This window comes from Notamacropus eugenii, chromosome 5, assembly GCF_028372415.1.
Source record: "Notamacropus eugenii isolate mMacEug1 chromosome 5, mMacEug1.pri_v2, whole genome shotgun sequence".
NCBI lineage: Eukaryota > Metazoa > Chordata > Mammalia > Diprotodontia > Macropodidae > Notamacropus > Notamacropus eugenii.
This window is the reverse complement of record NC_092876.1, coordinates 159,287,917-159,315,622: the sequence shown is the minus strand read 5'-3', so window position 1 is coordinate 159,315,622 and position 27,706 is coordinate 159,287,917. Positions and strand designations below refer to the sequence as shown.

The 27,706-nt window shown below is 38.0% G+C and overlaps 1 pseudogene; it reads left to right on the top strand.

Annotated features, from left to right (window-relative positions):
- Positions 1–6,786: 6,786 nt before the first annotated feature.
- On the top strand, positions 6,787–12,217 carry LOC140507719 (heat shock cognate 71 kDa protein-like; annotated as a pseudogene).
- The last annotated feature ends 15,489 nt before the right edge of the window (positions 12,218–27,706 follow it).

Here is a 27,706-nt window from a genome sequence, read left to right as displayed (position 1 = left end):
TATCTTGATGGTATTTCCAAAATACTTGAATTGTTTCTTTCTAGCTGCTTGCAATATTTTCTCCTCGACCAGGGAATTCTGGCATTTGGCCACAATGTTCCTAGGAGTTTCTCTTTTTGGACCTCCTTCAGGAGGTGATTGGTGGATTCTTTCAATATTTATTTTTCCCCCTGCTTCTAGAATCTCAGGGCAGTTTTCCTTGATAATTTCATGAAAGATGATGTCTAGGCTCTTCTTTTGATCGTGGCTTTCAGGTAGTCCCATAATTTTTAAATTGCCTCTCCTGCATCTATTTTCCAGGTCAGTTGTTTTTGCAATGAGATATTTCACATTATCTTCCATTTTTTCATTCTTTTGGTTTTGTTTTGTGATTTCTTGGTTTCTCATAAAGTCATTAGCCTCCATCTGTTCCATTCTGATTTTTAAAGAACTATTTTGTTCAGTGAGCTTTTGAACCTCTTTTTCCATTTGGCTAATTCTGCTTTTTAAAGCGTTCTTCTCCTCATTAGCTTTTTGAACCTCTTTTGCCAATTGAGTTAGCCTATTTTTAAATGTGCTATTTTCTTCAGCATTTTTTTGGGTCTCCTTTAGCAAGGTGCTGACCCTCTTTTCATCCTTTTCTTGCATCTCTGTCATTTATCTTTCCAATTTTTCCTCCATCTCTCTTACTTGATTTTCAAAATGCTTTTTGAGCTCTTCCATGGCCTGAGCCCATTGAATGTTTATTTTGGATGTTTAGGATACAGAAGCCTTTACTTTTATGTCTTTCACTGATGGTTAGCATTGTTCTTCCTCATCCAAAATGATGGGAGAAGATATCTGTGCACCAAGAAGGTAGACTTTTATTGTCTTATTTTTTTTCCCTTTTTGGGGCATTTTCCCAACCAGTTATTTGACTTTTGTGTCCTTTGTCAAGAGTAGGGTATACTCTGGGAATCTGTAATATATCATTTCCTCCAAGGTGGCACAATCAAGTGTGTATTGGTCTGGATGCAGAAAGGGATTTTTGTTCCCAGAATCTTAGCAGTTACCTCTCCACAGCCACCTGGCCTCCAGTTCTGCCAAGTCAGCACTGATGGCTGATTTTCAGATAAGCTGGATGGGCAGGGCCACCATTCAGTGTGAGACAAAGACCAGGGCCTCAACAAAGGGCAGAGGCAAAACTCAGCTCCTCAATGTCACCAGGGTTTTTTTACGCTCCAACAATGTATGTGGGCTGATGTAGGGGCTGAGAACTGCTGCTGCCTGCCTGATGTGGCCTCTGTGGGCAGCTACCTAAAGCCAGAGCTATGGAAGGCCCTTCTCCCTTCCTGGCCAGCTGAAAAAACCCGTGACTTACCTTTGGTACTTGTGGGCTGAGATATCTTACAACCTGCTGCTGCTGGGACTGGGGATTCAGTGACTGGAGATTCTGCCCCAGAGGACTGTTCGTGAGCCATGGCCTGCCCTGCTAAGGCTGGGTTGGGCTGTGCTCCACGTCTGGGGAAATGGGCAACTCATATTTCCCGTGCGCCTTTTATGTCACCCTGGGCTGGAAATCTCCTCCACTCTGTTGTTCTCCACTTCTGCTGCTCCAAAATTTGTTGAGAGTTCCTCTCTATAGGTATTTTATGGGTTGTGTGGGGAGACCCTGCGTATGTGTGGCTTTCTACTCCACCATCTTGGCTCTGCCCATCAGGAAAGTATATCCAGAACAGACATTTACTGAAAGACTTACAGCCTTTTCTGTTCTCTGGCCAAAACTTATGTAACTGCCTTTGTTCTTTGCTGCTGGGGAAGAATTCTGTGAATAGGTTGTGCACCCTGAAGCCTAGCCAATGGAATAAGGGGGCAGAGGGTTAGGGAGTGGGAATTTGCCTTAAATCGGCCTTGCTTTCTGTAACCTCACTGCAAGCAGACCTAGTGGTAAAGGAGCTGTGCCTTTTCTCATGAGAAGGAAAATAAACATTTTTCTGCTTTCTTAAATAGTGTCTAGCTCATTAATTGGTGTTGTTGCCCAGATTGGGAACCAAGGCTATAGAAAGGAGAACCCAGAGACTTAGAAAGGAGTCTGCAGGGAATTACAACGGAATGAAAGAAAGAAATGGCAGCGGTATGTTGGAGAGGCTGGGCCTTGCTAACAGGCTACTGAATTGTATGTAAATGCAGAGACAGGTTGTTGGAGGAAAAGACTCTGATGCAAAGGGAATTGACTGATGTGTAGGAGAGTCTTTTTGTCCTGCAGTGTTTGGGCTGTCCTTTGGGTGAGGAAGCTGGAGGGTTTCTGGTGGTAGAAGAGAGGGCTGTTGTTTTGTCTCACAGGAAGTGAAAAGTTAACAATAGGAAAGTGAATGCAGTCCTTGGAGATGTTAAGCTTCATTCTGACCGAAACACAGGCCAGTGTGAGGAGGCTGAGATTGGTCAGTACTAAGAAACATGTAGGAGAATGGGGGAACCCACAGTGTTTGGGGAGGTAATTGAGGATTTTGTTCAACAGAAGGTCATAGATGTTGAGTTAGTTCACCCAAAAGATGGGAGAATCATTGGTGCTTTGTATGGTGAAAATTAGTGAAAAAGATTGGTTTTCTTAAGAGAGAAGAATGAATAGCCAGTGGATTCAGTGTCAGAATGGATTGACAAGAAATGATTTGTTTGTTGTGCTACTGAGAGCAGGGATAGATTTTGGAAGAATGGATAAAATAGTGAACTACATAAAATGTATGGAGGAAAAGATGTGATTTTTCACTGAGCAGGGGGGTAGGAGCTACCCCTGAAGATCATTCTGAAACATTGTATCCAGGTTCATCATACCTTCCGGGAGAATGGGGGCCTAGTCAGATCCCAGTTCAGATTAAAGAGGGTGTACCTCTAGACAGAAAGATGATCCTGGGACTGCAAATCAGAAAACAGTAAATAATAGTTAATGAGGCTGTGAAAATGGGTTCATGGATTGCAAAAGCATGACTAACCCTATATGTACCCTGCTTCTGGTTATTATCTCCTTCTTTCTTTTTGGCTTTATGTCTGTTCATCTTATTTATCAGTTTGTTTTCTACAGGCTTAATACCCTCCACCTGCAGATACCTGATCACTTAAGCTGCATGATACCCCCATCCATGACTCTCCTGTGTCAAATCTGGACCTGAAGTTGACCAAACTTCCTATGTCAGCTAAAGAACTCACAAACGGGATCTGTTGAGGCAGGAACAGCTCTACATCCAATATCAGCAAGAAATAGCTATGGAAGTAGAGACCTTCACCCCTTACCCCAAGATTTTGTGTCCCATTTATTTGAGGGGGAGAATGGTGGGGTACTTGTTCTCAAATCCCACCTTAAGATATTGTTTTTTGTGCTCATTTTCTGTGATGCCTGATATATTGTTGCAAAGTTTTGATGACACCAGTTGCCCTTTGGGGCCTAGTGCAATGGTAATTTGAATTGAAAAATCTTTCTTGGGGAGCAGAGACAAGATGGTGGAGTAGATAGACACACATACCCTAGCTCCGAACCCACCGCCCATAAAATATCTGTAAAAAAGAACTTCCAACAATTTCTGGAGCAGCAGAAGCCACAGAACAATGGAGTGGATGAGATTACTGTTCCAGAGAGCCCTGAAAACCTCTCACAAAAGGTCTTCGGGCTGTGGACCCCAGAGCCGAGCCCAACCCTCCTTGGCTGCATGGCGCAGAGAGGAGTAGATCTGAGCAGGCTTCAGAGACAGAATCTCCAGCAGCTGCGTGGGTCCCTCCACCCACAGGTGACAAGGGTCAATGAGAGAGTCTTTTTGATGGGTCGAGAGGGGAGTGGGGTGCCCCCATAACTCAGGCCTACTCGGGAGGCAGCAGCGGAGGTGGGAGCAGACAGGGGCTCCCCAAGCAGGCAGGAGCCCAGTTCCATTGTTGAAGGTCTTTGCATAAACCCCCTGAGGGAAGTGAGCCTGTGAGGCGGCCCTGCCCCCACCTGAGCACCTGAACTTAATCTCACACTTAATGGCAGCCCTGCCCCCGCCCAAAGCCCTGAGGCTGGGAAGCAGCATTTGAATCTCAGACCCCAAGCGCTGGCTGGGCGGATCTGGAGGCAAACTGGGTGTGAAGAGAATATTCAGAAGGCAAGTCACTGGCTGGGAAAATGCCCAGAAAAGGGAAAAAAAAATAAGACTATAGAATGTTACTTTCTTGGTGAACAGGTATTTCCTCCCTTCCTTTCTGATGAGGAAGAACAATGCTTACCATCAGGGAAAGACACAGAAGTGCAGGCTTCTGTATCCCAGCCCACTCAATGGGCTCAGGCCATGGAAGAGCTCAAAAAGGATTTTGAAAAACAAGTTAGAGAGGTGGAGGAAAAACTGGGAAGACAAATGAGAGACATACAAGCAAAGCATAAAAAACAATTAAACACCCTGCTAAAGAAGACCCAAAAAAATGATGAAGAAAATAACACCTTGAAAAATAGGGTAACTCAATTGGCAAAAGAGGTTCAAAAAGCCAATGAGGAAAAGAATTCTTAGAATTAGCCAAATGGAAAAGGAGATTCAAAAGCTCATTGAAGAAAAGAGTTCTTTAAAAATTAGAATGGAACAGATGGAGGCTAATGACTTTATGAGCAACCAAGAAATCAAAAACAAAACCAAAAGAATGAAAAAATGGAAGATAATGTGAAATATCTCATTGGAAAAACAACTGACCTGGAGAATAGATCCAGGAGAGACAATATAAAAATTATGGGACTACCTGAAAGCCATGATCACAAAAAGAGTCTAGACATCATCTTTCATGAAATTATCAAGGAAAACTGCCCTGAGATTCTAGAACCAGAGGGCAAAATAAATATTCAAGGAATCCACAGATCACCGCCTGAAAGAGATCCAAAAAGAGAAGCTCCTAGGAACATTGTGGACAAGTTCCAGAGTTCCCAGGTCAAGGAGAAAATATTGCAAGCAGCTAGAAAGAAACAATTCAAGTATTTTGGAAATACAATCAAGATAACACAAGATCTAGCAGCTTCTACATTAAGGGATCGAAGGGCATGGAATAGGATATTCCAGAAGTCAAAGGAACTAGGACTAAAACCAAGAATCACCTACCCAGCAAAACTGAGTATAATACTTCAGGGGAAAAATTGGTCTTTCAATGAAATAGAGGACTTTCAAGCATTCTTGATGAAAAGACCAGAGCTGAAAAGAAAATCTGACTTTCAAACACAAGAATGAAGAGAACCATGAAAAGGTGAACAGCAAAGAGAAGTCATAAGGGACTTACTAAATTTGAACTGTTTACATTCCTACATGGAAAGACAATATTTGTAACTCTTGAAACATTTCAGTATCTGGGTACTGGGTGGGATTACACACACACACATGCAAACGCACACACACAGAGACAGAGTGCAGAGAGTGAACTGAAGAGGATGGGATCATATCTTAAAAAAATGAAATCAAGCAGTGAGAGAGAAACATATTGGGAGGAGAAAGGGAGAAATGGAATGGGGCAAATTATCTCTCATAAAAGAGGCAAGCAAAAGACTTATTAGTGGAGGGATAAAGAGGGGAGGTGAGAGAAAAACATGAAGTTTACTCTCATCACATTCCAGTAAAGGAAAGAATAAAATGCACACTCATTTTGGTATGAAAACCTATCTTTCAATACAGGAAAATGGGGGAGAAGGGGATAAGCAGGGTAGGGAGGATGATGGAAGGGAGGGCATGGGGAGGAGGGAGCAATCTGAGGTCGACACTCATGGAGAGGGACAGGATCAAAAGACAGAATAGAAGTAATCGGGGACAGGATAGGATGGAGGGAAATATAGTTAGTCTTATACAACACGACTATTATGGGAGTCATTTGCAAAACTACACAGATTTGGCCTATATTGAAATGCTTGCCTTCCAAAGGGAGGGGGTGGGAAGGGAGGAAGGAAAAAAGATGGAACTCAAAGTTTTAGGAACAACTGTCGAGTACTGTTCTTGCCACTAGGAAATAAGAAATACAGGTAAAGGGGTACAGAAAGTTATTTTGCCCTACAGGACAAAAGAGAAGATGGAGACAAGGGCAGAGAGGAATGATAGAAGATAGAGCAGATTGCTTATAGGGGCAATCAGAATGCTTGGTGTTTTGGGGTGGGGGAGGGGACAAAAGGGGAGAAAATTTGTAACCCAAAATTTTGTGAAAATGCATGTTAAAAGTTAAATAAATAAATAATTAAAGTAATAAAATAATAAAATAAAATGAAAATGAAGAAAAATCTTTCTTATTCATTAATAGGTCCATTAAGTCATATGGAGCCTCTGGGGGAAAGAGTTTGCTGAATGGGTTGAGCAGGAAGAGGCAGACTGAGAGGTAGAAGTTAGTCTTGAGAGTAGTCAGAGCTAAGAAGGGTGCAGGCTCCTGGGTATCATGGGTGGTTTTGTGATTACTTTTGACTTTGTTTAAGAGAGTCTGTTTGTGATGAGTGTAATGGAGCTGGTTTGTGGCAAGCCTAGCTGGGGGAAGTCTTGGGGTTGATGTTGTCCTCTGAATTGTTACTGTGTGTAGATTTTTTTGCTGTGATGGATTTGAGTCTGAAGAAATGTTGTGGTTCTGCCTTCCATGTGGAGAGTCTGTGGCATTTCTGAATTGTGCTATGATATACAGCCTGCTGCGGTGTCTGTGAATATTGCATTGGTGCTATGCATACAAAGGAGGGCCTGCTATCACAGCTTCTTTGGTCTGCTTTTCTAAAAGTAAAAGCAACTTCTAGGTCTACTCAGTGCAGCAGCAGCCCTTCTTTGACCGCAGTGGTCAGTTATGACTTCTGACTCCCCAAAAACCATGTCTAAGGGACCCACAATTGCCATTGCTCTTGGCACCACTTATGCCTGTTTGGAAGTCTTCCAACATGGAAAAGTGGAGACATTGCTAATGACCAAAGAAACAGGACCACCACCAGCTACATTGCCTTCACTGACAAAGAATTTTTAATCTGTGATGCTGCAAAGACTCAAGTTGCAATGAACCACAGCAACACAATTTTTGATGCTAAACATTTGATTGCTTGCAGATTTGATGATGCAACTGTACAGTTAGACATGAAACACTGACCCTTTATGGTGCTGATAGCCTAAGACTCAAGTGAGGTGCAAAGGAGAGACCAAAAGTTTTTATCCAGAAGAAATATCTTCTGTGATCTTGACCAAGAATAAAGAATTTGCTGAAGCTTGCCTTGGGAAGATTGTCACAAATGCCATATTCACAATACCAGCATATTTCAACAGTTCTCAGTGTCAGGCCACTAAAGATTCTGGAACCATTTCTGGTCTCAATGTACTCCAAATTATCAATGAGTCAAGTGCTGGTGCTATTGCTTATGGCTTGAACAATAAAGTTGGTGCAGAGAGAAATGTGTTGATCTTTGACCTTGGAGGTGGTGCTTTTGATGTCTGCATTCTTACCATTGAAGATTAAATCTTTGAGGTCAAGTCTACAACTGGGGACTCCCACTTGCGTGGGGAGTACTTTGACAACCGAATGGTTAACCATTTCATTGCCAAGTTCAAGTGGAAACACAAGAAGGACATCAGTGAGAACAAGAGGGCTGTTCGCCTTCTTTGCACCACTTTTGGACGTGCAAAACGCATCCTCTCTTCTAGTACCTGGACCAGTATTGAGGCTGACTCCCTCTATGAAGGTTCAACTTCTATATATCAATTCTTCGATCCCATTTTGAAGAGCTAAATGCTGATCTCTTCCATGGCACACTGGACCCTGTGGAAAAGGCTTTAAGAGATGACAAGCTAAATAAATCACAGATAAATCACAGATTCATGACATTGTCCTGGAGGGTGGTTCCACTCGAATTCCGAGAATCCAGAAGCTTCTCCAAGACTTCTTCAATCTCAAGTAGCTCAACAAGAGTATCAATCCCAATGAGGCTGTTGTTTATGGTGCAGCTGTACAGGCTGCCATTTTGTGTGGAGATAAATCTGAGAATGTGCAGGACTTGTTGCTCTTGGATGTCACTTCTCTTTCCCTTGGAACTGAAACTGCTCATGAAGTTATGACTGTTCTGATCAAACATAATACCACCATCTGGGGCAGCTAGGTAGTGCAGCGGATGGATCACCAGTGCAGGTGTCAGGAGGATGTTAGTTCAAATCTCACATCAGACACTTGACACTCACTAGCTGGATGACCTTGGGCAAGTCACTTATCCCCACTTACCTCATCCTGGATCATCTTCACTCATACTGAAGAATATCTGGTCACTAGACTCAGATGGTTCTGAAGGAGAAGTGAATCTGGTGACCTGAACAGCCCTCCCTCACTCAAAATAAAGTCAAGTGCAAGTCATTTCATCATTTCTCTGATGGCATGGTCTTCTTCTTCTTCAAGGAAGGACAAACACACACACACACACACACACACACACACACACACACACAATACCTCCATCTCCACCGAGCAGAAACAGACCTTTACCACCTATTCAGACAACCAGCCTGATGTGCTTATTCAGATTTATGAAGGTGAGAGAGCAATGACAAAGGATAACAACCTGCTTGGTAAATTTGAGTTCACAAGAATTCTCCCAGCACCCAGAGGTGTTCCTCTAATTGAAGTAACATTTGACATTGATGTAAATGTCATTCTCAATATTTCTGCTTTTGATAAGAGCAGAGTCAAGGAGACCAAGATCACCATCACCAATGATAAAGGATGTCTGAGCAAGGAAGATATTGAGAGTATGGTCCAGGAGGCTGAGAAATACGAGGTTTAGAAATACAAGGCTGAGGATGAGAAGCAGAGAGACAAAGTGTCTTCCAAGAATTCTCTTGAATCTTATGCTTTCAACATGAAGGATGAAAAATTGCAAGGGAAAATTGGTGATGAAGACAAACAGAAGATCCTTGACAAATGTAATGATATAATTAAATAATTAACTGGATGGATAAGAACCAGACTGCTGGGAAGGAAGAATCTGAGCATCAACAGAAAGAATTGGAAAAAGTCTGCAACTCCATCATTACTTATCTCTACCAGAGTGAAGGGGGCATGCCAGAAGGCATGCCTGGTGCATTCTCAGGTGGTGGAGCAGCCCCATCGGGCATACAAACCTTCTTCCATCAACTAAGGAGATATATACATATATACATATATATACATATATATATACATATATATATGTATATATATGTTGTTGGAAGAAGGTGTGTGTGTGTGTACATATATATATATGTGTGTGTGTGTGTGTGTATGTGTGTATATATATGTATGTATACACACATACATACATACATATAAATATACACTTTTCAGAGCCAGAGGACATCATACCCCTTGAGAACCAGTGCCTCATTAACTAAAGGTGAGGACCTCCCTATAAATCTCCCTTAATCAAACTCCCATTAATGGGCAGACCCATTAATGGGTAAGGAAGATCTTTAATCTCATTGGTTCATTCATAGAGTTTCATCTTTACACTGTCCTTTTCTCTGTTTCCATTACTGCTCATATAACAAATATTGCCCTTATATATATCATATCACTATACAGATATCATCACAAATTTTGTCCTGTTAAGTTTCAGCAGCCTTGGTTTACTCTCTCCATCTTCTTCTTTTAAACCTACAAATAACCTGCTGCGAAATCAATCTGTAGAAAATCATGAAACCATACTGACTGGATTCACTACAAATTCCTTTCTGTTACATAATTTTGAGTTGGACTTCACTGAAACGATATCCTTTTACACCTTCCTAATTAATTCAGTATCCCACTCAGCACATATGTCTTCAAAACTGTTTCATCTTCCTCAAACTTCCTTTTCCTCTAACTTCTCAGATAAGAAGTTTGCTTCATATTCCACTGAAAACGTTGAGAATATTTACTAGGAGATTGCTCTTGTCCCCTTCCCTTCATCTAACACTGTACATGTGACTTCCTCCACTCTTTCTTCCTTCATCAATGTCTCACATGAAGAGTAGACCCTTTCCTTCATGAGAGAAACCTTCCTACATACTGGAGTGATTCTGTTTCATCTTTTCTCCAGGAATTTGTCCCCTCCATTATTCCCATTTTCTCATTTATTTTCAGTCTCTCCTTAATTACCAGCTGCTTCCATATTACCTACAAACCCGCCTATATATCAAAGAAAACAAAAGGGAAGAAGGGAAGAAAAGAAAGCAATAAAGAAGAAAGGAAGGAAGATAGGAAGGAAAGGAGGAAAGAAAGATGCAAAAAGGAATTCTTGTACTTCAAAAGAATCTGCTCTGGCTAATTATCACTCTATATTTCTCCCGCTTTGGGATTTTATACTCCCTAAAGTTTCAAGTTTCTTTCCTCTTCTTCAGTCCCTACAATGGGGCTGCTGATCTTATCATTCAACCAAAACTATTTTCACCAAAGTTACTACCAATCTCTTTATGTACAAATCTAATGTCTTTTTCTGAATTATCAACCTTCTTAACCTCTTTGGAGCATTTGATACTATTGATCATACTCTTTCCTTGTTATTCTCTTCTCTCTATGTTTTTGCAACATTATTCTCTCTTGATTTTCCTTTTGTCTATTTGACCATGCAGAATCTTTTTCCTAGGTTTTCATCCAAGACATTATCATCGATATTCCACAATGTTCTGTCCTGAGTCCTCATTTTAAGCTATTTCATTTGGTGATTTCTCCAACTCTCATGAATTCAAATACTATTTCCGTGCTGATGATTCTCAAATTATCTTCTTGTTGAGCCCTAATTTTCCCACTGATATCCATCTTGCATGTCCCACTGACTATTAGACATCCTGAAATTAAAAGTGCTATCAATAACTTAAATGCAAAATGTCTAAAAATCAAATTTAGCTCCTCCAACTAATTTCCCCTTGCAAACTAACACCACCTCCCAGGCTCCAGATTCACAACGTAGTTTTCATTTTTGACTCTCTGTTCTCTCTCAACACCATAAGAAACCTTTTGTTAAGGTCTATTAATCTAATCTTCATGACATCCCTTCTCCTCTGACAATGCCTCTACTCTTGTTCAGGACCTTATTTTATGCCTGGACTATTGAAGTAGCTCATTTTTCTAGCTGCTTTAAGTTTTTCTCTACTCCAGGCCATCCACCAATTTAACTGTAAAGATGATCCTACTTAATTGCAGGCTTGTCCATATCAACCCCTACTTAATAAACTTCAATTACTCCCTGTCACCTTCAGGATCAAATATAAAATCCTCTCTATTTGACCTTCAGAACTTGCCTTTTACCTTTATCGTATTCCAGTACCTTACATTGACCCAAACACTGCAATCCAGTATAACTGTCTTGCCTACTGGTCTTTTATTTTTGAAGCATTGGGGATTAAGTGACTTGCCCAGTGTCACACAGCTTGTAAGTGTCTGAGGCCTGATTTGAATTCAGGTTTTCCTGACTCTAGGGCCAGTGCTCTTTTCACTGTACCACCTATCTCCCCTTTGCTAATTATTCCTCAAACTGGACACTCCATCTACAATCTCTGGGCATTTTTGCAGCCTGCCACTCATGCATGGACAGTATATCTTTCTCGTTTCTGCCTCCCATCTTTCCTGGCCTGCTTTAGAGATCATCTAAAATCTCATCTGTTACAAAGAACTTTTTCTTATCTTTCAATTCTAATGCCTTGTGCTGATTATTTTCAATTTATCCTGTATTTATCTTGCTTGTACATAACGCTCTGGATGTTGTCTCTTTCATCAGACTTTGAGATCCTTGAGGGTATGGACTGCCTTTTATCTCTCTTTGTATCTCCAGTACTAAGCACAGTGCCTGCACATAGTAGACTTTTAATAAATGTTTACTGGCTGAATGACAATCTAGATTTTTCTGCTTATTTAATGTGGATGAATTAACCTCTACTTTATTTCCTACAGTTAGAAAGAAGTCATTTTATAGTTTATAAGAAGTATTTTTATTTGCAAGTATTCATCTACTTCTTTTATAGTCTTTATTTTGTTCTCATATTGTTATTTGTAGTATTTCTTATTTCTTATACATAACTCTTTTTGTATTTTTGCTTCCATTTTGTTTTCTTTTTCATGTATATATTTGGTAATTTTGTGTAAGTTTTAACTTTTGTATAAAACAAGATGAATTCACCAATTTTATCAATCTTTTAGATCTTTCTTTTATTTTTGCATACTTCTTATCTTCATTGGATTGACATCTTTAATTTGATGATTCTGTGCTTTATGTTTCTATTTTATAAATTAAATCATTAATTTTCTAGGTTCTTAAAAAATAACAGTATTAATTTTCATTTTTCCCACTTGATAGTTCAAGAAAATAGGGATAACATTTGCCTTTGAATGTTACTTTGGCTTTTTTTTTAAATCATTTTTTTCTGTAATTCATGCTTTAAAAATTTAACTTTCCTAAGTATTTAGTTGACTTTAACAAATGAACATATAAAACACTAAACATTTTTCCTTCCATTTTTTGGTCTAGAATTTCCTTTTCTATCTGTCCATCTTAATTTCATCAGTATACATAAATAATGATTGAAACCATAAAAGCAATCAATATCTGATGGAAAAAAAAATAGAGACAAAGAGCCTATTAAAGAAGCCTCTGAAATGTCCATTGTAAGGAGACAATGAAAGACACAGCAGTCTTTCAATGTTGATTTTTACCACTCTAATTCAGTGAGCATAGAAGCTGCATAACTTTCTCTGACTTTCCCCAAAGTTTGGAATAATTTATGACATAATATGACATCAAATTCAGAACAAATTATAACTAATTACTCTTTTTATTTTTTTATGATTTTTTTTCATTTTCTCAAAATTTATTTAACTTTTAACTATCATTTTCACAAAATTTTGGGTTCCAAATTTTCTCTCCATTTGTCCCCTCCACCCCCCCCAAAACACCAAGCATTCTAATTGCCCCTATCACCAATCTGTCGTCCTTTCTAACATCCCTCCCTTCCCTTATCCCCATCTCCTCTTTTGTCCTGTAGGGCCAGATAACTTTCTATATCCCTTTACCTGTATTTCTTATTTCCTAGTAGCAAGAACAGTACTCGACAGTTGTTCCTAAAACTTTGAGTTGCAACTTCTCTTCATCCCTCCCTCCCCACCCATTCCCTTTGCGAAGGCAAGCAATTCAATATAGGCCATATCTGTGTAGTTTTGCAAATGACTTCCATAAGAGTCGTGTTGTGTAAGACTAACTATATTTCCCTCCATCCTATCCTGTCCCCTATTACTTCTATTCTGTCTTTTGATCCTGTCCCTCCCCAAGAGTGTTGACTTAACATTGCTCCCTCCTTCCACTGCCCTCCCTTTCATCATCCCCCCCACCCTGCTTATCCCCTTATCCCCCACTTTCCTGTATTGTAAGATAGGTTTTCATACCAAAATGAGTATGCATTTTACTCCTTCTTTTAGTCGAATGTGATGAGAGTAAACTTCATGTTTTTCCCTTATCTCCCCTCTTTCGCCCTCCACTAAAAAGTCTTTTGCCTGCCTTTTTTATGAGAGATAATTTTCTCCATTCCATTTCTCCCTTTCTCCTTCCAATATATTTCTCTCCCACCACTTAATTTCATTTTTGTAAGATATGATCCCATCCTATTCAATTCACTCTGTTCTCTCTGTCTCTGTGTATATGAGGGTGTGTGTGTGTGCATGTGTGTGTGTGTGTAATCTCCCACCAACTACTCAGATACTGAAAAGTTTCAAGAGTTACAAAACTTGTCTTTCCATGTTTTACATTCGTAAACAGTTCAACTTTAGTAAGTCCTTGTGACTTCTCTTTGCTGTTTACCTTTTCATGCTTCTCTTCATTCTTGTATTTGAAAGTCAAATTTTCTTTTCAGCTCTGGTCTTTTCATCAAGAATGCTTGAAAGTCCTCTATTTCATTGAAAGACTATTGTTTCTCCTAAAATATTATACTCAGTTTTGCTGGTTAGGTGATTCTTGGTTTTAGTCCTAGTTCCTTTGATTTCTGGAATATCATATTCCATGCCCTTTTTTCCCTTAATGTAGAAGCTGCTAGATCTTGTGTTATCCTGATTGTATTTCCTCAGTACTTGAATTGTTTCTTTCTAGCTGCTTGCAATATTTTCTCATTGACCAGGGAACTCTAGGATTTTGCCACAATGTTCCTAGGAGTTTCTCTTTTTAGATCTCTTTCAGCTGGGGATCGGTGGATTCCTTGAATACTTATTTTGCCCTCTGGTTCTAGAATCTCAGGGCAGTTTTCCTTGATAATTTCATGAAAGATGATGTCTAGACTCTTTTTTTGATCATGGCTTTCAGGTAGTCCCACAATTTTTAAATTGTCTCTCCTGGATCTATTTTCCAGGTCAGTTGTTTTTCCAATGAGATATTTCACATTATCTTCCATTTTCTCATTCTTTTGGGTTTGTTTTGTGATTTCTTGGTTTCTCATAAAGTCATTAGCCTCCATCTGTTCCATTCTAATTTTGAAAGAACTATTTTCTTCAGTGAGCTTTTGAACCTTCATTTCCATTTGGTTAATTCTGCTTTTTAAATCATTCTTCTCCTCATTAGCTTTTTGAACCTCTTTTGTCAATTTAGTTGGCCTATTTTTCAAGGTGTTATTGTTTTCAGCATTTTTTTGGGTCTCCTTTAGCAAGGTGTTGAACTGATTTACATGCTTTTCTTTCATCTCTCTCATTGCTCTTCCCAGTTTTTCCTCCACCTCTCTAACTTGATTTTCAAAATCCTTTTTGAGTTCTTCCATGGTCTGATCCCATTGAATAGTTATTTTGGATGTTTGGCATACAGAAGCCTTTTTATGTCTTTCCCTTATGGTTAGCATTGTTCTTCCACATCTGAAAGGAAGGGAGGAGATATTTGTTCACCAAGAAAGTAACCTTCTTTGGTCTTATGTTTTTCTTCCTTTTCTGGGCATTTTCCCAGCCAGTGACTTGATTTCTGAGTTTTCTCTCCACACCCACCTCGCCTCCAGATCTGCCCATCCAGCGCTTGGGGTCTGAGATTCAAATGCTGTTTCCCAGCCTCAGGGCTTTCCACAGAAGTGGGGCTGCTATTCAGTGTGAGATTAAGTTCACATGCTCAGGTGGGGGCAGGACTGCCATACAGGGCTAATTTCCCTCAGGGGATTTATGGAGAGACCTTCAACAATGGATCCAGGCTCCTGCCTGCTTTGGGAGCCCTGGTCTGCTGCTGTCTCTGATGCTGTCTCCCAAGGGGGCCTGAGTCATGGGGACACCCCACTCCCCTCTCACCGAGACGAAAAGACTCTCTCACTGACCTTTGGCTCCTGTGGCTGGAGGGACCTGGGTGGCTGCTGGAGATTCTGTCCCTGAAGCCTCCTCAGATCTGCTCCTCTCAGTTTCCTATGTGGCCCAGGCAGGGCTGGGCTCTGCTCCAATGTATCTTTCTGGTCAGTTTTTCAGGTCTCTCTGGAACAGAAATCTCCTCCACTCCATTATTCTGTGGCTTCTGCTGCTCCAGAGTTTGTTGGGAGTTCTTCTTTACAGGTATTTTACGGGCTGTGGTTTAGGAGCTAGCATATGTGTATCTTTCTACTCTGCCATCTTGGCTCCTCCCCCTAATGACTCTTTAAAATGAAAATAATATTGATCCTTATTTATCTAATATAGTTCCTCAAAAAATTACCAGTAATTCTCTTTCATTCTAAAATGGGTAATCCCATTTCTGCTTCAGCAGATAATTGTTTTCTTTCATTTCTTTATCGAATAAAGTTAAAAGGTGTTTTCTTCCCTCCAAGATAATATTTTTCTGGGACTGATAAATTATGTATTGGGTCCAAGAAATCAATTAAAACATATATTTACAAGGGTTTTTTGTTGTTGTTGTTGTTGTTATTTGTTTTAATACCATAAAACGACATTAAGACTTTGGGGACATTGTATATTAACTCATCCCCATAGCAATCAAGGAGGTAAAGAGAAGAAACAAGTAGTTTTATTTCTATTTCTGTATGTTGACAGATGGGTATATTGCTAATTTAAAAAAAAATTCAGTTATCAAAACATTACTTCTATTTTCATAATCCAATGTTATACAATGTAGTATGAACTGATTATACAGAACAGTGAATTATCTGACAATCGCAAAATTGCATTAAAATGAACCATGTAACATTCTTAACAAAGTTCATCTTCTTTTCAAGTAGGGCTGTGTACCTTACTGAAGTTTATACGTATGTCGTCCAAGGTGTGTAAATGTTATTTTTAAAAATATTGCTTTTAGTGGTATCATAGTCATAAACATCATCATTGTCATAAATTTGTTTCTTAGTGGAGTAGTTAAATTATTCATGATACAACTGAGAAATCAAAATATATTCATGTTTGCTGCCATTTCACATTCTATGGCTTTCATTTTCCTATATCATTAGATAACAGGAAAGGTGATGTAGGGTAGTGATGTCAACCTAAAATAGAAACTGATATGTGTCAACCACATATTGACTGAGAAAAACAAATTAACATTATCAAATACGTAAGAATCATACAGACTCTTACCCTGTAGAATACAAAGATGAAACTTTTGAATGAGGAAAACCTGGATTCTAATACTGCCTTTGACATGGACTTGTGCTGTGGACTTAAGCAAGTTCCTTAAATTCCAGTCATTCCAGGGAACTATCAAAGACTAAGTTACAGATGGTTTGTAGTTGTTCTTATCTCATTTTATTTGGGTTAATGTTTTCAATAAACTTATGATTTATTCTTATTCATTATTTCCTCTAAGAAAAATATCATCTTACATTAATATACCAAAGTGTATTTAACTTTTTTATTGTTAACTTATGTGGCTAATTCTTTGCTATCATACACTCACACATGTATGCATGCACTCTCCCACATACAGATACATACTTGCTATTTATATTTTGGTATATATGCAACAAAATTTTTTTTTGGTTTTTCCATGATTACTTTGGAAGCTATACCTAATTAATTCTCTCTATCAAGGGTTGCATCATTTCAGTCTTTTGAAATTAATACAAAATTATTGTCTAGAAAAGTTGGATCAATTTAAATTTCCACCGAAAACACATAGTGAAGCTTTGTTTTTTCAGTCCTCCTACTACCGACCATTGACTATTTTCAATTTTTTTCATTTGCAATTAGCTGCATGTAACATAAAACTTTCAATTTTTTGTTCATTTTACTTTTCAATGATTTTGTCAGTGATTTGTATAATATTTCAACTGGATAAATGTGTTAATTACTATTCACAATTTTAGATATTCCTTATAATAACCAGCTTTTTAATGAGAAAGGATCAAATTGATACATGCCAACTCACAGCAACCTCCCACCCTACTCTGAAAAGCAATCGGAAAAATAGATTTATTTTCAACAAATTTTGTCCCCCGATAAACAATATTTAGTTGTCAAGACAGGTTTAAATCTAGTTGGAATTTTTTCTCAGGGAAGATAGAGGTCAGCCTAAATGACACATTTAGGCTTTGATAAAGGGAGAAATTAGCTTTAGCAGAAGGTGTGCAAGGTTACTCAGACACATATAGACAAACATACACATATGCATGTGCACGCACATGTATGTGTGTGTTTGTATGTATGTTTGTGTAGTATATATGCATATAAGTACTGACTGTCCTTTGTGCTAGAAAAGGACCGAACTGACATCGCTATGTCAGTGTTAAGGTACAGTTTTTTCTGACTGTGACTGATAAGACGATTATGAGCTTGAAAGTTTCTACCACAGGTCAGTTACAAATAGTTCACATGAACATTTGTGTTGGAGATATCTCTACATTTGTGCATATCACATTTCTTTCAAGCTACTCCAATTCTACTTTGCTCATAGAACACAACACATTCTTTGATTTGGGCATACCAGACTGGGAAGTTCTATGCCAGTATCTCCTATGTCTCACAATCTATTTCAAATTTCCTCAGAGAGACTCTGAAAGTGTCCTTGTATTGCTTCTTTTTACTTCCATGTGAGTATCAGTCTTGTGTGAGCTCTGTGTAAAATAGTCTTTTAGGCAAATATACGTGACCAATCCATCAGATTTCAGCAATCTATACCAGAATTTGAATTCTTGACTGTTCAGCTTGAAAAAGGACCTCAGTGTATCATTACTTATCTTGCCAAATGAACTTCAGAATCTTCTTAAGACAGTGCAAACAGAAGTGATTCAGTTTCCTGTCATGGAACTGGCATATTGTCTAGACTTCACAGGCATAGAACAATGAGTTCAGCACAATGTCTTTGAAGCTCTTCACTTTAATAGACTATGTCATAGTTTTTCTCTTTCACACTTTCAGAGTTTTCCAAATAGTGTGCTTGCTCTAGTAATGCATCTTGTTAGGAATAACATTTTCCAAAGGAATGACAAAGACTTCCAAGGTAGATAAGGCAAGCTAATTTATTTTCCAGTTCTTGCCTGAACAGCAACATACCCCTAATGTAAAAGCTAGTGGCTTAATTCCCTGTCTTAAAACACAAAGTCTTTCTCTCGTTTCCTCATTGGCTGATTACTCTGAAATGTACAACTTCCCACTCTGCTTACTTCATGTTACACCCCCTTCATATGTTGCACCTTCTTCCACATATATTGCATGCATATTTATATGAATTTTAGTGCCTCTCCAGAAGGAGAAGTTAATATTCATGAAGCAATTCAGCCTGCATACTTGAAAACTGGCTGACCTGTTTACCCAGTCCTAACCTCAAACCTGGTTGAGATTGGTTTCTGGTAATCAGTTTCCTGTTTTTTTTCCCCCTTATTTGAGAATTGTCTGTGCAGAAAGGTGTCAAAGAAAAACCTTTCCTTCATCTATGTGGAAACATAATCTCTATATCTCACAACGTATTGACCTCATCATCTATGTGTACATTGCTGGAAAGTATATGGCCAAGGTAAGTGAACTTATGCACAGCATCCAAAATCTCTTTATTTGCTGTATCCAATAGTTTAGTGTATGGATGTTGCAGTGCTGATTGGGGGAGAACCTCTGTTTTCACGGTATTTTCAGGCCAAAATTAGCATAGGCAGCAGAAAATAAGTCCATACTCTGCTGCCTCTCAGCCTCAGAGTTTGCACCAAGTGCACAGTCATGTGTGAATGAAGTCTCACACTAACTTTCCTTTCACTTTCATCTTACCTTATAACTTTTTCAAGTTAAATGATTTACCATAAATATGGTAGCTGTCTCTGATACCATTCATCCTCATTGAAGGCATCTAACAGGAACACCAAAAATGTCATGCTGAAAAGCATGAGAGCAAGTATATTGCCCTGTTTCATTCCATTGATGATGGGAATAGCATGCGAGCACAATTTGCTACTTAGAAGTTAGGCAAGCATATCACCATGAAATGGACCTACAACACTGACAAACTTCTTTGGCAACCAAATTTGCCATGATTTTCCATAAGCCCTCACAATGGACAGTATGAAAAGTTTTGGTCAGATTAACGGATATTGTGTATGGACCTTCGTTGTGCTCCTGCATATCTCCAGGAGGTTTTGTGCAGTAACACCATATCATCTGTTCCTTAGCTCTTTCTGAAACCACACTGGCTCTCAAATAGATGACCACATTCCAAACTAAGGATCAGCCAATTAAAGAGGACTTGGGTAAGAACCTTGTCAGCAATAACTAAGAGAGATGCACCTTTGGGCTTGTCACAGGACAATCTTCTTCCTTTTCCTTTATAAAGGTGTACAGTGGAGGCAACTTTGAACTTCTGAGGGATGACTTCCTCTTGCCATATAACCCAGAATATTTTAGTCAATTTTTATATGAGCAGTGGACTCCTTGTCTTCTAATTCTCTCTTGGAATGGAAACAGCAGTAGGCCCTTTGCCACACGAGAAGAGCATTCAAAATCTTTTCTTCAGTAGCAATTTCAGGTAAAGAGGAATTCATTTTAACATTAGGTTAATAGTAAGTGGCTTTAGCATTGCTTGGTGACAGCCTCTTGGAAGTATTCAGTCTATCTCTCTAGGATCATGTCCTTATCACTCATCAGTGTGGCGGTATCAGTACTGAGCAGTTAAACTGCTCCACAGGCCTTTGGTACATAAATAGCCAAACAGCACATCATAAAAATACGATCTTACTATCAGTGCAAAACCAAATTTCATCTACCTTCTTGTTGAGACAAAAATCCTACATCTCTCTAAGTTTTGCTTGCACTTTACTTTTGATGGAGTTAAATGCTGCCTTCTTAGAAATAGATGAATTATCCTGCTGGTAAAACCTATGGATTTCTCATTGTTCCTTTAGCAGCTTCTAAATTTCCTCATCATTTTCCCAAAATAATATTGATATTCACAATTGTTTTGGCCCAGATGAGTAATTGTGGTGCTGTACACCAAATTTCTGAAAGCTGTCCAGTCCTTTTCTGCAACACTATTGCCAACAGTCTATTGGCTCAGCTTTCCCTCTATGTTGGCAAGTAGAAGTTTCCAATCTATTTTCATCTTGTCCTCTCTTCATCATCTTGCCTTGGTGCTGTCATTTCCATTTGTATGAATGTTGGTTTAGAGAGAATAAGTCTATGTTTTGTCCAGTATTCTGTTTCATACAGAATTAGCCAAATGGAAAAGGAGGTTCAAAAGCTCACTGAAGAAAATAGTTCTTTAAAAATTAGAATGGAACAGATGAAAGCTAATGACTTTATGAGAAACCAAAAAATCATAAAACAAAAAGAAAAGAATGGAAACATGGAAGATAATGTGAAATATCTCATTGGAAAAACAACTGACCTGGAAAATATATTCAGGAGAAACAATTTAAAAATCATGGGACTACCTGAAAACCATGACCAAAAAAAAAAGCCTAGACATCATCTTTCATGAAATTATCAAGGAAAACTGCCCTGAGATTCTAGAACCAGAGGGCAAAATAAATATTGAAAGAATCCACCAATCACCTCCTGAAGGAGATCCAAAAATATACATTCCTAGGAACATTGTAGAGAAATTCCAGAGTTATCAGGTCAAGGAGCAAGCAGCTAGAAAAAAAACAACTTGTGTATTGTGGAAATACAATCAGGATAACACAAGATCTAGCAGCTTCTACCTTAAGGGATTGAAGGATGTGGAATATGATATTCCAAAAGTCAAAGAAACTAAGACTAAAACCAAGAATCACCTACCCAGCAAAAATGAGTATAATACTTCAGGGGAAAAATGGTCTTCCAATGAAATAGAGGACTTTCAAACATTCTTGATGAAAAGACCAGAGCTGAAAAGAAAATTTGACTTTCAAGCACAAGAATCAAAAGAAGCATGAAAAGGTAAATAGGAAAGAAAAATCATGGGGGATTTACTAAAATTGACCTGTATACATTCCTACGTGGAAAGACAATATTTGTAACACTTGAAACTTTTTTCAATATCTGGGGAGTTGGTGGAATTATACACACACACACACACACACACACACACACACACACACACAGAGAGAGAGAGAGAGAGAGAGAGAGAGAGAGAGAGAGAGCGCACAGGGAGAGCTGAGTAAGAAGTGATCACATCTAAAAAATGAAATTAAGTGGTGAGAGAAGAATATATTTGGAGGAGGAGAAAGGGAGAAATGGAATGGGGCAAATTATCCCTCATAAAAGAGGCAAGAAAAAGGCAAGAAAAAGACTTTTCAATGGAGGGCAAAAAGGGGGTGGTGAAAGGGAAAACATGGCTCTTGTCACATTTGTCTCAAAGAAGGAATAAAATTCACATTCATTTTGGTATGATAACCTATATTACAATACATGAAAGTGGGGGAGAAGGGGATAAGTAGGTTGGGGAGAATGATGGAAGGAATGGCAATGGGAGGAGGGAGAAATTAGAAGTCAGCACTCTTGGATGGGGAAAAGGTCAAAAGAGAGAATATAAGAAAGGGGGGGCAGGATACGATGGAAGGAAATACAGTTAGTCTTAAACAACATGACTATTACAGAAGTCATTTGCAAAGTACACATATATAGCTTATATTGAATTGCTTGCCTTCCCAGTGGGGATGGGTGAGGAGGAAGGAAGGAGGAAAAGTTGAAACTCAAAGTTTTAAGAACAACTGTTGAGTATTGTTCTTGCATACAACTGGGAAACAAGAAACACAGTTAATGGGGTATAGAAATTACTTTTGCCCTACAGGACAAAAGAGAAGATAGAGATAAGGGGATGGAGGGATGTTAGAAGGGAGTGCAGATTGTTGGTAGGGATAATTAGAGTGCTCCACACTTTGGGGTGGGCAGAGGAGAGAGATGGGGAGAAAAATTGGAACCCAAAATTTTATGGAAATGAATGTTGAAAGCAACATAAAAAAATAAAAAAAAATATGAACATGAAAACTTTCTTTTTATTTCAAGTAAAATAAAAAATCTCTCTCTCCTGCAAAGATACTTCTCAGCATTCATCAGTGACATAATTAATTCCTGTCTATTGAACCCTAGTCTCCAGGAAAATAGCTAAAAGAGATTGAAAAAATATACTTTAAAAAGACTGAACCCTAGGTGATCACATGGGTTTTACTCATGTTGGCTAATTATCTAAATTATTTGTCTGCATCTCAAATTTCATAACCTGACTTTGTGTTTTAATATCAATAATTAAGAGACTACAGAATAACTCTTTTTAAAGGCTCTGTTTTATGGGCTTTATTGCATTATTTGATTTCCTTTCGCTCTGAGGTAAAGGAAAAAAAGAAGTGTCACTCCACAGTATCATGCACAGGAGTGTTTTTTCTCCAAAGAATACACAAAGTGGCCAGCGAATCCATCATTTACTGTGGACTTGATTATTGACCTTTCTATTTCACCAATAGAACAGGTTAATGCCATTTGATTTTCCCTCATTCAAATCTCATTTCAGGTGGAGAGTCACATAATTCATATATTGCTATACTTCTATAAAAAGCTTACAATTTTTTTTGATAATCCTGAAAGTGAGCAGAAACCCTTTACATTGCATGAAGGAAACTGATCAGCACTTTTCCTAGATGCCAGTTATATACTTCATGACAACGGTATTGACATTAGACATGGAAGAGCATTTCAGGAAGATATGGATAACTTTGTTTTATCTTGCCCAATGAAACCTCAAATTCCTTATTACAGAGATTCCTTTCTTTCAGCAGCTAAAGGGCAATAGCATTCTGAGCCTTCCTTATTGATAGAGAGGGAACAGCTTATTGATATGTGAAAACGGGTAAAAAGCACTATAGTAATTCAATTAACTGAATAATTATTAATGTTATTTAATATAGCATCATGATGTTGATATTTAATCTCATATTAAAACCTTAAATTAGTAAACAAATCATACAAATTACATAATTTATCTTATATAAAATGCAGGTCTAAAATTTTCAGTAGAGTTAGTTCCTTCCTAAATATTTATCAAAAAATATTGTTTTGGGAGATTTGAAGACTCCAATAATTTTTTATTTATTTTTTCTTTCTTTTGGCTTCATTATGTCCCACACGTTACCATCAGCATATCAAAAAGAGACCAATGAAAATCATCTATAATTTGTTTTCTTATCAACTAATGCTAGCTCCCTAAAGAAAAAGTTGATGTTCTATGCTTCTTTAAATACTTTGCATTACATAGGAAAATACTAGGTGCAGTAGATCATAGAACTATAGCATCTTAGAGCTGTAAAGGATTTTAGAGGATAATTAGTTTAGACCATAACTAGAAAAGAATTTTACATTAGTAAAATCTGGATAGTAATAATATGTCTCATGTTGATTTATTGTAAATATCAAAGAATATAATATATTTAAAATATTTTGAATTTTCAAATACTAAATGTGTATCTTAACTCATAAGCTATTTTTTTCTATTAAATTTTCTATTAAAACATTCCGGAGATGGAGCCAAGATGTCAGAGTAGAAGCATGGACCTGTAGGAGCTCTCCCCCCAAAAGCCCTTAACATACCTGTGAAAATGACTAAACAAATTCTAGAGCAGCAGAAGTCATAAAATAACAGAGTGAAACATATTTCCAGCCCAACACAACCTGGAAGGTTGAAAGGAAGGGTTACAGGGCTTGGAGCAGAGTACAGTACAACATGGGCTGAGGCAGCATAGATGGGATTGGAGCAGGCTTCAGGTTGCTAAATCATGGGTTCTTGAGGTCTCCAAATTTCTCAACCTACAAATGCCAAAGACAGCTGCAAAAGTCAGTAAGAAAACTCACTCACCTAGATAAGAGGGGGGTGAGGTCCTGCCTCAGCCCTAGAGAAGCAACAACCACTGCCACAGCAGCTGTTTTGGGAGCTTTCAGCATACAGACAGTGGGGGAATCAAGTAGCTAATCTGTGTCTCAGTCCTGAGTGGCAGTCCTAGGGTTATGAAGAGTGCTGATGTGACAGAATTGGTGGCAGCTGTGGAGAGGGAATGTTCCTTGTAATTTCAGTGCAGAAAAGAGTTTTTGTGTTGCTCATACACGAGAGTACAAGACAGGAGAGGAGTAAACACCTCTCTCTTGACTATACCCCTTTGGAATAACTGAGAACTTATAGGTTCCTAGATATATTTCAGAGAACAACTACACAAACTCTTTAAAGCCTGGGGTAGTATACCTTCCACTTGATAAACGGCTCAAAACTCAAGTAACTGGCTAGGAAAATGCCAGAAAATGAAAAGATAAGACTATAGAAGATTACTTTCTTGATGAAAAGGTATTTTCTTCCATCCCTTAGAATGAGGAAAATCAAAGCATACAACCAAAGAAACACCAAAGCATACAAATGGAAGAAGACAGTAAATCAACGTTCTTACAACCAAAGCCTCCCCCCAAAATATGAAATGATCTCAGACCCTGGAAGAGCTCAAAAAAGGATTTTGAAATTTAACCAGAGAGGTGGAGGAAAAAATGGGAGGAGAAATGAGAGCAATGAAAGAAAATTATGAAAAATAAGTCAACAGCTTGCTAAAGGAGAACAAAAAAAATGCTGCAGAAAATAACACCTTTAAAAATAGATTAACCCAAATAAAAAAAAAGAGATCCAAAAAGTCAACAAGGATAAAAATGCCTTAAAAAGTAGAATTACCCAGATAGAAAAGGAGATCTAAAAACTCAATGAAGAAAATAGTTCTTTAAAAATTGGAATAGAGCATATGGAAGGTAATGCTTTTATGAAAATATCAAGAAATTATAAAAAAATAAAAAGAATTAAAAAGATGATGTGAAATATCTCATTGAAAAATTAATGATATAGAAAATAAATTTAGGAGAAATGATTTAAAAATTATTGGTCTACCTGAAAATCATGATCAAAAAAAGTGGATACACATTGACTTCCAAGAATTTATTAAGGAAAACTGCCCTGATATTCTACAAGCAAAGGGTGAAAAGGAAATGGAAAGAATTCCCCAATCATCTCCTGAAAGAGACCTGAATAGGAAAACACTTAGGAATATTGTAGCCAAATTCCAGAGTTCCTAGGTCAAGGAAAAAAATATTACAAGCATCCAGAAAGAAACAATTCAAGTATTGTGGAAACACAATCAGAATGACACAGAATTTAGCAGCTTCTACACTAAGGGATTGAGGTACTAGGCATATGATATTCCAGAGGTCAAAGGAGGTAGGATTAAAATCAAGAATCATCTACTCAGCAAAACTGAGTGTAATACTTCAGGGAAAATGAAATTTCAATGAAATAGATGTCTTTCAAGCATTCTTGTTGAAAATACCAGAGCTGAATGGAAAATTTGACTCTCACATACAAAAATCAAAAGAAATATGAAACAGTCAAGAGGAAAGAGAATCCATAAGGAAGTCATTAAAGTTGAACTCTTTATATGAGACCTTTTTCAGTATTAAGGTAGATGGAGGATATATATATATACATATATATATATATATACACACACACACACACACACACACACATATATACAATACACATATATGTCATGTGTATATGTGTATTATATATGTATATGTAAATGGGTATGTGTGTATGTATGAATGTAGCATATATACATATATATTTACGTATACATAGACAGAGGTCACAGGATGAGCTGAATATGACGAGAGAATACCTAAAAAATTAAGTTTACTGTTGAGTGAAATGCACTAGGAGAAAGAGAAAGGGAAAGACAGAATGTAGCAAATCATCTCCAATAAAAGAGAAAAGAAAGGATTTTAAAATTGAGGAGAAGAGGGGGAGATGAAAGACAATAAGTGAGCCTTACTCTCATGGGATTTGACTTAAAGAGGGAATAACACATTCAATTGGTTATGGAAATCTATTTTATCCTCCCTGGAGAAGGAAGGGGATAGGAGAGGGAAGATAGTAGAAGGGACAGCAAATTAGGGAAAAGGATAATCAGAAGGAAACACTATTTTGGGGGACAGATCAAGGGAGAGAATGGAATCAATGGAGGACAGGACAGGAAAGATGGAAATATGGTTAGTCATTCACAGCATAACTTTTATAGAAGTGTTTTGCATGGTTACATGTGTATGACCTATATCTAATTGCTTGCTTTCTCAATAAGGGTGGGTGGGGAGGGAGAAACGGAGAGAATAAGGAACTGCAAGGTTTAAAAATGCATGTTAAAACTTGGTTTTGCATGTAACTGGAAAATAAGATGTATACGAAATGGGGCATAGAAGCCTATTTTGCCCTACAGGAAAATATAGTGGAGGAGGATAGAAGAAGGGTGGGGATAATAGAAGCAAGGACAGACTGGGGGAAAAGGTGGAGGCAGTAATGCTGTCCTGGGGTTGAGAGTGAGGAGACATGGGGAGAAAATTTAGAATTTAAATTTTTGTGGAAGTGAATGTAGAAAACTGAGAAATAAATAAATTATATTTTTTAAAAAATCTGAAAAAATAAATAGATTTTGTATTAAAATAAAACACTCAGCGAATACTCTTCAGTAACAGTACAGTTCTAATTGTTAGTTTTTTTCCCTCTTACATAAAGCCAATTTTTTTTGTGTGCTTTTGAAGGTTCCATTGCTGCTAGTTCTGAATTCTTTGGGGATAAAACAGGATAAGCTTAATTCTTCCACCACACATTAATTCATCCAAAATGGAAATTTACTATTTCCATTCCCTTATCTTTCTTTTAATATACTAGCTCCATTTCCTTTAACTGATCTTCATATGAAGTGATGATTATACTTGTCGCCATCATTGTCTATCTTGCCTCCTGTGTATACTTTGGATGGTACCTCTCACCATGCCTTAGGATGTATCTATTTGTCCTTATAAGAATGAGGGTTCTTAGGCATAAAACTTTAGATAAGATGATTAGAAGATGGCTTTAGAGAGAGGAGGCCCAGAAGGTAATAGTAAGCATCAATTTTCAGCAGGGAGCCCATTGTCAAAGATGTGCTATAGGAAAATCACTTTGGTGACCAAATGGTAGATGAAATGGATCAGTTAGAGACTTGAGGCAAGCAAATATCCCAGCAGACTCTTTCAATAATTCAAGTGTGAGGTAATGAGGACTTGTACCGTGGTAGTGCTAGTATCACAGAAGAGAAGACAAAATATTAGAGATTCATAGCAAAAATAAATTGACAGGCTTTGGCAAAATAATGGATATATGCAATAATGGAAAGAGAGAGAGAGTGAGATGTTCAGTACGACACCTATTTTGTGAGTCTGGGAGACTAAGCAGATTGTGTTGACTTTGACAGTGAATTCAGTTTTGGACATGTTAAATTTAAGATATCTATTGTATATCCAGTTGAATTGTCTGAAAGTTAGCTGCATTTGTGATGCTAGAAGCTAACAAAGAGCTTAA